Source organism: Rhincodon typus, chromosome 2 (genome assembly GCF_021869965.1).
Source record: "Rhincodon typus isolate 14 chromosome 2, sRhiTyp1.1, whole genome shotgun sequence".
Classification (NCBI taxonomy): Eukaryota; Metazoa; Chordata; class Chondrichthyes; order Orectolobiformes; family Rhincodontidae; genus Rhincodon; species Rhincodon typus.
In genome coordinates, this window is record NC_063333.1 from 137,107,018 (window position 1) to 137,118,767 (window position 11,750).

Consider the following 11,750-nt stretch of genomic DNA (forward strand, 5'->3'; position numbering starts at 1 on the left):
ACACTGCATTGACTCAGACTCCAGCATCTGCAGTTCTTGCTATCTCCTCATCTTACATCAGTGGTAAGGAAACTATTGGAGGAAATAATGGAGGAGAGAATTAATCAAGGTTTGATCAGGGATAGTCAGCATAGATTTGTTATATGGAGGTCATCCCTAACAAATCTGGTGGAATTTTTCAGGGAGGTGACCAGGTGTGTAGATGAGGATGGTGCAGTTGATGTAGTTGGTATGGATTTCAGCAAGACCATTACAAGGTCCTACATGGGAAACTGACAAAGAAGGTAAAAGCACAAGGGATCCATGGTAACTTGGCAAGTTGGATCCAAAACTGGCCTTGTGTCAAGAGACAGAGTGTGATGGTTGAAGGCTGCCTGTGTGACTGGAGATTGGTGTACAGTGGTGTATCACAGAGATCAGTGCTGGACTGTAAAAACAATACAGATGAGAATGTGGGGGAATGATAAGTAGGTTTGCGGATGACAGGAAGATTGGCCAGGTGGTTGACAGTAAGGAAGAAGGTCTTAAGTTATAAGAGGATATAAAAGAGTGGGCAGATGGGCAATTAAGTGACAGATGGAATTGAATGCTGATAAACGTGAGGTTATAAATTTTGGAAGAAGTAACAAAGCAAGGAAGTACAAGTAGGATACTGGGAAGCTATGAGAATCGGATGGATCTTGGGGGGCATTTGTTCACAAATCCCTGAAGGTAGCAAGACAGGTTGATAGGGCAGTTAAGAAGGCATATGGGATGTTTGTGATTAACTGTCATGGCATTGATTATAAGAACAGGGAGGTTATGCTGGAGCTGTATCAATCTTTGGTTGGGCCACAGCTGAAGTACTGTGTGCAGATCTGTTCTCCGCACTAGAGGAAAGATATGATTGCACTTGAGGGGTGCAGAGGAGATTCACCAGGATATTGCCTGAGATGGAGAGCTTTAGCTAAGTAGGAAGGTTGGATGGGCTCAGGTTGTTTTCTTTAGAGCAGAGGGGCATGGACAGGGTGAATAGAAATAAACTATTCCCCTCAATTGAAGAGTTAACAATAAGGGGACATACTTTTAAGATGAAAGGTAGGTAGTTTAGAGGAGATTTGAGGAAATTGTTTTCAACCAGAGGTTGGTGGGAGTCTGGAATGTAGTGACTGGAAGTGTAGTTGAAGCATGTAACCTCACAACATTTAAAAATTACTTCATAAGCCCGTAAGATAGAGGGGTAGAATTAAGCCATCGGCCCTTTGAAGTCTGCTCTGCTATTCGATCATGGCTGATATGCTCCTCACCCCCATTTTCCTGCCTTCTTCCTATAACTCTTCAACCCATTACCAGTTAAAAATATGTCTAACTCCTCCTTAAGTTTACTCACTGTCCCAGCATCCACTGCATTTCGGGGTAGCAAATTCTACAGATTCAAACCACTTTGGGAAAAATAGTTTCTCCTCAACTCTGTTTTACATTTGCTTCCCTTTATCATAAGACTGTGATCTCTCATCCTAGAATGCCCCACAAGAGAAAGCATCTGCTCCACGTCGACTTTATCCATAACTTTTATCATCTTGAATACCTTAATTTGATCTCCCCTCATTCTTCTAAATTCCAGAGAGTATGGGCCTAAACTGTTCAATTTCTCTTCGTATGACAAACCCCTCATCTCTGTGATCAATTTAGTAAACGTCCTCTGAACTGCCTCCAATGCCACAACATCTTTCCTCAAATAAGGGGACCAAAACTGTGCACAATACTCCAGGTGCAGTCTCTCTAATGCCTTGTATAGTTGCAACAATACTTCCTTACCCTTTACATTCTATTCCTTTAGCCATAAAAGCCAACATTTCATTCGCTTTCTTTATTATCTGCTGTACCTGTATGCTAGTTTTCTGTAACTCATGAATGAGGACACCCAAATCCCTGTGCAACAGAGCACCCCGAAGTCTCTCCCCATTTAGACAGTAGGTCACCTTCCCATTTTTTCTGACCAAAATGCATGACCTTACACTTATCCATGTTAAACTCCATCTGCCACATTTTGGCCCACTCTCCTAACATATCGATATCCATTTGTAAGGTTCTTATTTCCTCATGGCTATTTACTGTCCCACCTATTTTTGTGTCATCCACAAATTTGGCTTTAGAGCCTTCTATCCCTGTACCCAAATTGTTAATATAGATTGTAAATAGCTGGAGACGGAGGAACGAACCCTGTAGAACACCCACTAGTTACATCTTGCCATTCAGAAAAAAACCCGTTTATCCCGACTCTCTGTCTTCTCTCCATCAGCCAGTCACCTATCCAAGCTCATAAATTACTCCTAATCCCGTATGATCCAACCTTGTGAATTCATCTTATGTGCGGCACCTTAGGATATATTACATCTACAGGATCCCCACTATCCACTTTGTTTGTTACATCTTTGAAGAACTCTAGCAAATTAGTCAAACATGATTTGCCCTTCATAAAACTATGCTGATTCTGATAGATTATGTTTTAACTTTCCAATGTCCTGATATTGCTTCCTTGATAATTGATTCTAACACCTTCCTGACCACTCATGTTAAGCTAACTGATCTGTAATTTCCTATGTATTGCCTCCCACCCTTTTTGAATAAGGGTGTTACATTAGCATTTTTCCGATACACAGGAAGGAACCTTTCCTGTGTCCAGAGAATTTTGGAATATTGTAACCAATGGATCCACTATCTCCGCCACCAATTCCTTTAATAGCCTAGGATTAAAGGGGAGGCAATGGCCTAGTGGTATTATCACTGGATTGTTAATCCAGAGACCCAGATAATGTTCTGGGGACCCGGGTTCAAATCCTGCCCTGGCAGATGGTAGAATTTGAATTCAATAAATATCTGGAATTAACAGTCTAATGATGCCTGTGAATCCATTGTCAATTGTCAGGGGGAAAACCCACCTGGTTCACTAATGTCCTTTACAGAGGAAACAGCCAAACTTACCTGGTCTGGTCTACATGTGACTCCAGACCCACAGCAATGTGGATGACTCTTAACTGCCCTCTGGGCAATAAATGCTGCCTGGCCAGCAATGCCCTCATCCCATGAATGAATAAAGGGAAAAAAATGTAGGCTATCAGGCCTAGGGGACAAATCTGCCCTCAATCCTAATAGTTTGCTGAGTGCCTTTTCCCTTTCAATGTTGATTGCTGTAAGTTCTACCCTTTCTATTGCCTCTGAATTGTACATTCCAATAGGAATGGGACTATTGTCATCCAACGTGAAAACTGAGGCAAAGTATTGATTCAGCATCTCTGCCGTTTCAGTGTTCCCCACTATTAACGCTCTGGTTTTATCTTCTAAGGGACCAACATTCACCTTAGTGACTCTCTTCACTTTTATATACCTATAGAAGCTTTTGCTATCCTTTTTGACATTTCGTGCTAGCTTTCTTTCGCAATTTACCTTAGCTCTTTTTATTAATTTTTTAGTATCCCTTTGTTTGTGTTTGAAAGTTTCCCAACCTTCCAGCCTGCCACTGGCCTTTGCAATATGGTATACCTTAGTTTTTGACTTTATATTGTCCTTGACCTCCTTGTTTAGCCATGGATACTTTTTTTACCCCGCCTTACCATCTTTCTTCCTCACTGGGATATATTTTAGTTGCAAGGAATTGAGTAGCTCCCTAAACAACTACCACTGTTCATCCACTGTCTTACCTTTTAGCCTTCCTGCCCAAAGCCTGACCTCATGCTTCTGCAATTCCCTTTGTTTAATTCCAGAACAGTACTGTGGGATTGCACTTTCTCAACCCCAAACTGAATTTTGAATTCTATCATACTATGGTCACTACTCGCTACAGGATCCTTAACTATGATGTCATCAATTAATCTCTTTTCATTACACAATACCAAATCCAGAGGACCTTGCTCCCTGGTTGGTTCCACAACATACTGCTCCAAGAAACAATCTCTAATACATGCAATGAACTCTGCCTCCAGGCTACCCTTACCAATTTTATTCTTCCAATCTATGTGCATGTTAAAATCACCCATGATTATTGCCATACTTTTCCTGCAAGCCTTTAATATTTCCTGGTTTATACTGTGCCCCGGTGCAGAACTACTGTTTGGGGACCTATAGATTACTCCTACCAAGTACTTCTTCCCTTTGCTATTTCTTATTTCTACCCAGACTGATTCCACATCTTGATCTCCCATGTTTATGTCATTTCTCATTACACCAGCAAAGCTACACCCGCTCCTTTTCCTTTCAGTCTATCCCTCCGAAATGCCGCGTATCCTTAGTTATTCAATACTTAGATGAGCACTTGAAAAGTCATAACATTGAAAGCTATAAGCCAAGTTCTGGGAAGTGGCACCCGTGTAGATTAACATAGTTTTGGCAGTACAGCCTTAATGGGTCAAAGGGTCTTTTTTGTATTGTATGAATCTGTGATTATACTGGATAGAAGAGTAACATTATTGACAAAGTCAAAGGGCAAAACTAATAAATGGGCTTCAATGTTGGCAAAAATGAGGCCATTCAGTTTGAATACATAAAGGATAGAATGCGAAAAGCTGAAGACAATGCCGATCCAAAGAAAGGTTCAGGTGTAGAGATTATTAAAATTCCATGACTAAAAACACAAACTCACTAAAAAGAAATGCAGCAGGTCTGGCAGCATCTAGAGGGAGAAAGGGCTGATGTTTTGAGTCCAATCACTCATTTAAACTCAAGAGAAAGGTTCAAAAATGATATATTTTATGTTTTTGTAAAAGGTGGGAGCAAGTGGAACAGAAGAGAAGATAAGGGGTAGGTTAGGGTCCGAGGGCAGTTAGAACTCAGAGGTGATAAAACTGTATCGAAGGGAGTGAAAACAGTTGTAGAGCAGAGAATAGAATGCTGGTCTTTGTGGTGGTAATCTTCCCACTGTCTGAGTAATGTCTTCAGTGAGTCCTGACTGAAGAGTCTGATACATGGACATTCACAGGACTGGCAGTTCATGTTGTTGTTGCTGGATAAACGTCCCTGATGGTGTTACCCCTATCCTTCCTCTGGTCATGTTGGATGTTTCGAGCTTGCTGCAGGTGGTCCTTAAAGCACACAGAACAAGATTGCCATGCTCGCCTTTAGATAGGCAAGTTCTTTTGTCACCAGTACTGACCACCTTGGTGCTGTTTTACTCTGAGACAGTTACCGATTAAACATCTGCTAGAGGATCCGTGCCCACATAAGATGAATTTTCTGGAGAGTTAAAACCAACACGATGAAGAACCTCATGGCTTGTGGTTTCCTCCTGCCATCACATTCTCATGATGGACTTCATGACTCTTCGTTGGAAGCATTCCAGAGTCTTGACATGGCATTTCCAGTAGATGCAGGATCTTGCGCCACACAGCAGGCAAATAAGGATCGCTTCTTCCCTCTGATATCTTTCTCTTCACTCTGAGGCAGAAGTGTTCATAATGGAAAGAGGAGGACGAAGTGAGAGGATGAATCCGGAAATTTTTGACCAGAAGTCAGCCTTGTTTTCATGAATGAGATATTCACTTGAACCCATCTAGTAAACAATTGAGACTTACTCATAATCTTTCAACTAGCTTTTCTTTCTGGAGGAATAGAATACAAGAGAGTAGAAGTCCTGGTTAGACCACACCTACAGTACAGTGAGTAAATTCACCTTAGGCCTATCAGAATGATACCTGGACTCCAAAATTATTTATGATGAAAGATTACCTAAACTAGATTTACATTCCCTCTTAAGCAGTGATTTGATCAAAGGTTTTAATGTATGAAGGGAAACCATCCTCAGCTGCTTGATCAATGATCTTCCCTCCATCATAAGGTCAGAAGTGGGGATGTTTACTGATGATTGCACAATGTTCAGCACTATTCATGACTCCTCAGACACTGAAGCAGTCTGTGTTCAAATACCTGGGCTGATATTGCCGCTTAGCAAGTAACATTCACACCACACAAATTCAATGCTATGACTATCACCAACAAGAAATAATTTAACCACTGCCCCTTGACATTCAATGGTGTTACCATCACTGAATCCCCCACTATTAATATACTGGTAGTTATCATTGATAAGAAACTCAGCTGGACTCACCACATAAACACAGTGGCGACAAGAGCAGGTCAGAGGCTAGGAACACTGTAACAAGTAACTCACCTCCTGACTGCCCAAAGCCTGTCTACCATTTACAACAGCAAGTCACAACTGTGACTGAATACTTCCCACTTGCCTGGATGAGTGCAGCCACAACAGCACTTAAGAAGCTTGACACCATTCAGGACAAAGCAGCCCTCTTGATTGGCATCACATCCACAAGCATCCATTCCCTCGACCACCGATGCTCAGTAGCAGCAGTGTGTACTTTCTACAAGATGCACTGCAGAAATTCACCAAACACTCTCAGGCAGCACCTTCCAAACCCATGTCCACTTCCACCTAGAAGGATAAGGGCAGCAGATACGTGGGCACACCGACGCCTTCAGTTTCCCCTCCAAGTCACTCACCATCATGACTTGAAAATATATGGCTGTTCCTTCACTGTTGCTGGGTCAACATCCTGGAATTTCCTCCCTAATAGCATTGTGGGTCAACCCACAGCAGGAGGAAGGCAGCGGTTCAAGAAGGCAGCTCACCGCTACCTTCTCAAGGGCAACTAGGGATGGGTAATAAACGTTGGCTCAGCCACTGATGCCCACATCCCACAGAATGAACAAAAATAGGGTAGGATTGATACTCTTGTTGCTGGTTGGGAAGTTTAGGAACTAGAGGGTGCAGTCGAAAAATTGGAGCCAGGCCTTTCAGCACAGGAATGAGAAAACATTTCTACACACAAAGAGTAGGAGAAGCTTGGAACTCTTTTCCATAAACAACAACTAATGCTAGATCAATTGTAAGTTTAATAACTGGCATCGATAGATTTTTTATCAGTCGATGGTATTAAAGAGATGGGGCAAAGAAGAATAAATGGAATGAATTTGCACATCAGACTCAGTCACATAGTTAAATATTTCAAAGAGAAGGGACAGAAAAAGACTATTTGACCCATTGTGTCTGTGCTGACTCTCTTAATGAGCAATTCTTGTACTGCCAATCCCTTCCCTCAGCCACATCCCTGTACATTCCTCTTCTTCTGATGTTGAGAATTTTAGGAAATGTCCATCGTGCCCATCGTTTCTACTCCGGCTAATAAGCAAATGACTCAGCCTAATCTCATTTTTTAGCAGTTGGTTCATATCCTGGGAGGCCATATTAATTCAGGCATGGTTTCAGAGTTTCTGACTCTGTCATCCTTTCACGCAGTGAACTTCGGATGTACACGCTAGGTTAAAGTAATTTTCCACATCTTCCCTCAAATCCTTCTACAATCACATTAAATCTATGATCCCTAATCACTGACCCCTTTACTAAAGGAAATAGGTCCTTCCCATCCATTCCATCCAGACCCCTCACAACCTTGTACACCTCAATTCTGCCTCCTCTATTCTGAGGAAAACAATTCCAGCCAGTCCAATACTTCCTCATTGCTGCAATTTTCCAGTTCCAGGAACATTCTCATAAATCTCCTTTGCATTCTCACAATCAAATCCTTTCTATAATGGGGGTAACCAGAATGGCACACAATAATCAGGTTGTGGTCTGGATCGTGTTTTGCACCAACATAAACTTTCTACTCTTACATTCTACGCTTCAGCTAATAAAATATTTCATTCAGCTTCGTAACGACCTTATTAACCTGTCCTGCTAGCTTCAGAGATCTATGGTCAACTTCCAAAATCCCTCGCACTACATTTCTCAGTATCCTCCCATCTATCATCTATTCCTTTGTCTTACTTGACGCCCACCTAAATGCATCAATTCACATTTCTCTGCGTGGAATTCCATTTGCCACTTATTTACTCACCCGACCTGTCCATTGACATTTTTTAATTCATTCATTGCCCATCCATAATTTTCCCCAGAGGGCAGTTGAGAGTCAATCATTCCTGGAGTCACATGTAGGCTAGATCAGGTAAGAATGGCAGTTTTCCTCCACTTAAGGACATAAGTAAACCAGATGAGTTTTTCCAACAATTGGCAATGGTTTCATGGTCATCATTAGACTCTTAATCTCATTTTTTAAAAATTGAATTCAAATTGCACCATCTTCCATGGGGTGGGGGGGGGGGGTTAAATCTGGGTCCCTAGAATATTAGCTGGGTCTCTAGATTAATAGCCCAGTGATAATACCACTAGGCTATCACCTCCCCTCATCCTGCAGTATACAGCTTCCATCCTCACTATCAACTATACAGCCTCATCTTATGTTCTCTGCAAATTTCTTGATCATTCCTCCTATAATTAATTCCAAATAAGTAATGTATACCACAGAAATCAGGGACCTAGGCCTGTAAAAACCCACTGGAAACAGCCTTATAGTCCGAAAAACACAATTACATTTTGTTTCCTGACACTGAGCCAACTTTGTGTCTAATTTGCTACATTCCAGTGGATGCCATGGACTTATTTCTTAATCAGTCTGCCTTGTCAAATGCTTTGCTAAAACCATGTGGACCATATCAACTGCAGCACTCTCATTAATCCTTCTTGTTTCTTCCTCAAAACATTGAACCACGTTAAACAGACATGCTTTTCCCTTCGCAAATCTACACTGACTGTCCTTGAAAGTGATGGAGAACATGAACCAGTGTGACATCAAGGAACCCTAGCGAAACTGAAGTTAATGGCAATCAGGAAAAGTCTCACTACTTGTTGGAGTCATGCCTGGCACAAATAAACATGGTTGTGATTGATGGAGGTCAATCATTTCAGCTCCAGAACATCCTTGCAGGAATTCCTCAGAATAGTGACATTGGCCTAAACAACTTCAGCTTCATCCATGATCTATACTCATTCATAAAATGGACATGTTCACTGATGATTGCACAACATTCAGCACCATTCACGACTCATCAGATACTGAAGCAGTCCATATTCAAAGGCAATGAAACCGTGACCATACCCAGGCTTGTGTTGATAAGTGAAAAGTAAGATCTATGCCACACAGGTGCCAGGTAATGACTATCTCAAACAAAAGAATCCAACAATTGCCCTTTGATATTCAATGGCACTGCCACCATGAATCCCCCACTATCAAATTCCTAGGGGTTACATTGACCAACAACTGAACTAAACTCATCATATGAATACTGGGGCTACAAGAGCAGGTCTCAGACTGGGACTTCAATGGCAGGTAACTCAGCTCTTGATTCTTCAAATCGTGCCCACAAGGCACAAAGCCCTGTAGATAATGGAGAGCCTGCAAATATACTATACTTGGATTTCCAGAAGGAATCTGATGAAGTGCACATTGAAGGTTATTGCTAAAAATAAAAGCACATGATATAAGGGTAATATTAGCATAGATAGAAGATTAGTTAGCTGGTAGAGCACAGAGAATGCATAAATGGATCTTTGTCTGATTGAAAGGATGTGATGAGTGGAGTCTTGCAAGGGTCTATGCTGGAGTCTCAACTTTTTACAATTTACATCAATGATTTCGATGAGGGGAGCTAAATTCATAGATGACCCCAAGATAGGTAGGAAGGCATATTGTAAAGAAGCATAACGAGGTTGCAGACATATATAGATGAGAAAGTGAGCAAAAATCTTGCAGATGGAGTATAATGTGAGAAAATGTGAAGTCATTGACTTAGGCAGGAAGAGTGAAAAAGCAGAGCATCATGTAAATGTAAAACAATTGAGGAATTCCAAAGGGTTGAGTGTTCTGGCCCATGAGTCACAAAACATTAGTCTGCAGGTACAACACATAATCAAGAAAGGTAACATGATGTTATCTGTTATTATGAAAGGAACTGAACATAAGAATAAGGATGTTGTATTTTAGTTCTACTGGGCATTGGTGAGACCACATCTCAGATACTGTGCGCAGTTTTGGTTTCGTTATTGAAGCATGGATGTAAACACCTTGAAGATGATTAAGAAGACATCTACTAGATTGATAACTGGACTGAGCAAGCGGTTTTATGAGGCAAGGTTGGACAGACTGGGCCTCTTTCCACTGGAGTTTAGAAAAGTGAAGTGTGACTTTATTGAAGCGTATACAATCCTGAATGATCTTGACACGCTGAATGTGGTAAGGATGTTTCGTGATGTGGGACAGAGCAGGACCTGGGGACACTGTTTTAAAATTAGGGCTCGCCCTTTTGGGATAGAGATAGGTGGAATTATTTTCTCTCAAAGGGTTGTGCAACTTTGGAAATCCTTGCCTCAGAAGGTGGTGGAGGCAGGTTCAATGAATATTTTTAAAGCCGAGGTACATAGATTCTTGTCAGGCAAGGGAATCAAAAGGGTAGATGTGAATGTGGATTTCAAAACACAAACGTACCAGCCTTGACCTTATTGAGTTGCTGAGCAGTCCCGCAGGACCAAATTATTCAAATCTGCTTCTAACTTGCATGTACATACAACGGATTACCTCACTTGCCTGGATGTGTGTAACTCATTCAACACTCAAGAAGCCTAAAACTGTCCAAAGCAGCTTGCTTAATAGGCACCTTCAATGTTCACTTCATCAATCACTGACTCATAGTGGCAGCAGCATTACCATCAACAAAATGCGCTGCTACAGCTCATCAAAGCTCCTTATACAGCATCTTCCAAACCTGTGACCTCTATTCCTAGAAGGACAAGGGCAACAAATACTTGGGAACACAAGTTCCTCTCCATGCTATACACCATGTTGAGTTGGAACTATATCGCCATTCCTTCACTGTTTCTGTGTCAAAAACATGCAAATCACTTCTGCACAACAGTGTGAGTGCTGTATATTTACCCCAAGTGGGCTGCAGCAGTTCAAGAAGGCAGCTCACCACTACCTTCTCAAAGGTAATTAGGCATAGGCAACAAATGCTGGTCTAGCCAGAGACACCCACACATTGTAACTGATTAAAATAAAACCCTATGCTGTTATAACTGATATTGGACTGATTGTCCTGTAATTATTTGGCCTATTCTGCTACATAGGGCAGTACCTGAAAGGTTTAAATGACATCATGAGATACGCTCTGCCTATCAGGACGTAAAGGAGTGTTCCTGGCAGGAGCTAACCAGTATCCGGTTCCAGTTGTTCTAGTGCTAAGTTCTATTGTTGCTAAATAACAATGTGTACTTACTCTTAAATCCAGCCTGATGTCTCACTAGAGACTATCACGTATCTCAGTTGCAATGTATCTAGCTATTAACCACTACATAATAAACAGGGATGGTTAGCTCAATTGGTTGGATAGCTGATTTGCAATGCAGAGTGATGCCAACAGCACGAGGAATGGTGACCTTCAGGTTAAATTCACCACCAGTTGCCTCTCTCTGATTATAAAGTGCTGCTATGGCCCTCTGAGATGATAGCAACTTTATCTTTACTATGTAGCACACCCAAACTGCTCAGCAAGGCCAAGCCTCTCTTCTGCTGAGGACTGACTAGTAATAGGCTAATAATCTAGAACCCCAAACTAATGCTCTGGGAGTATGGGTTCAAATCTCAGCACAGCACCTTTTAACTTTAAATTCTCCTAATAATAAGTCTGGATACATAAAACTAGTCTCAGTCATGGGACCCTGATAAGTACCAATTGTTGTAAAAAAGACATCTGATTCATTAATGTCATGCAGAAGGAAAGCATTCCATTAGTATCTGGTCTGGCTACATGCAGTTTCAGATTGATATGGTTGTCTATTAACTGCTCTCTGCAATGCCCTAGCAAGCCAC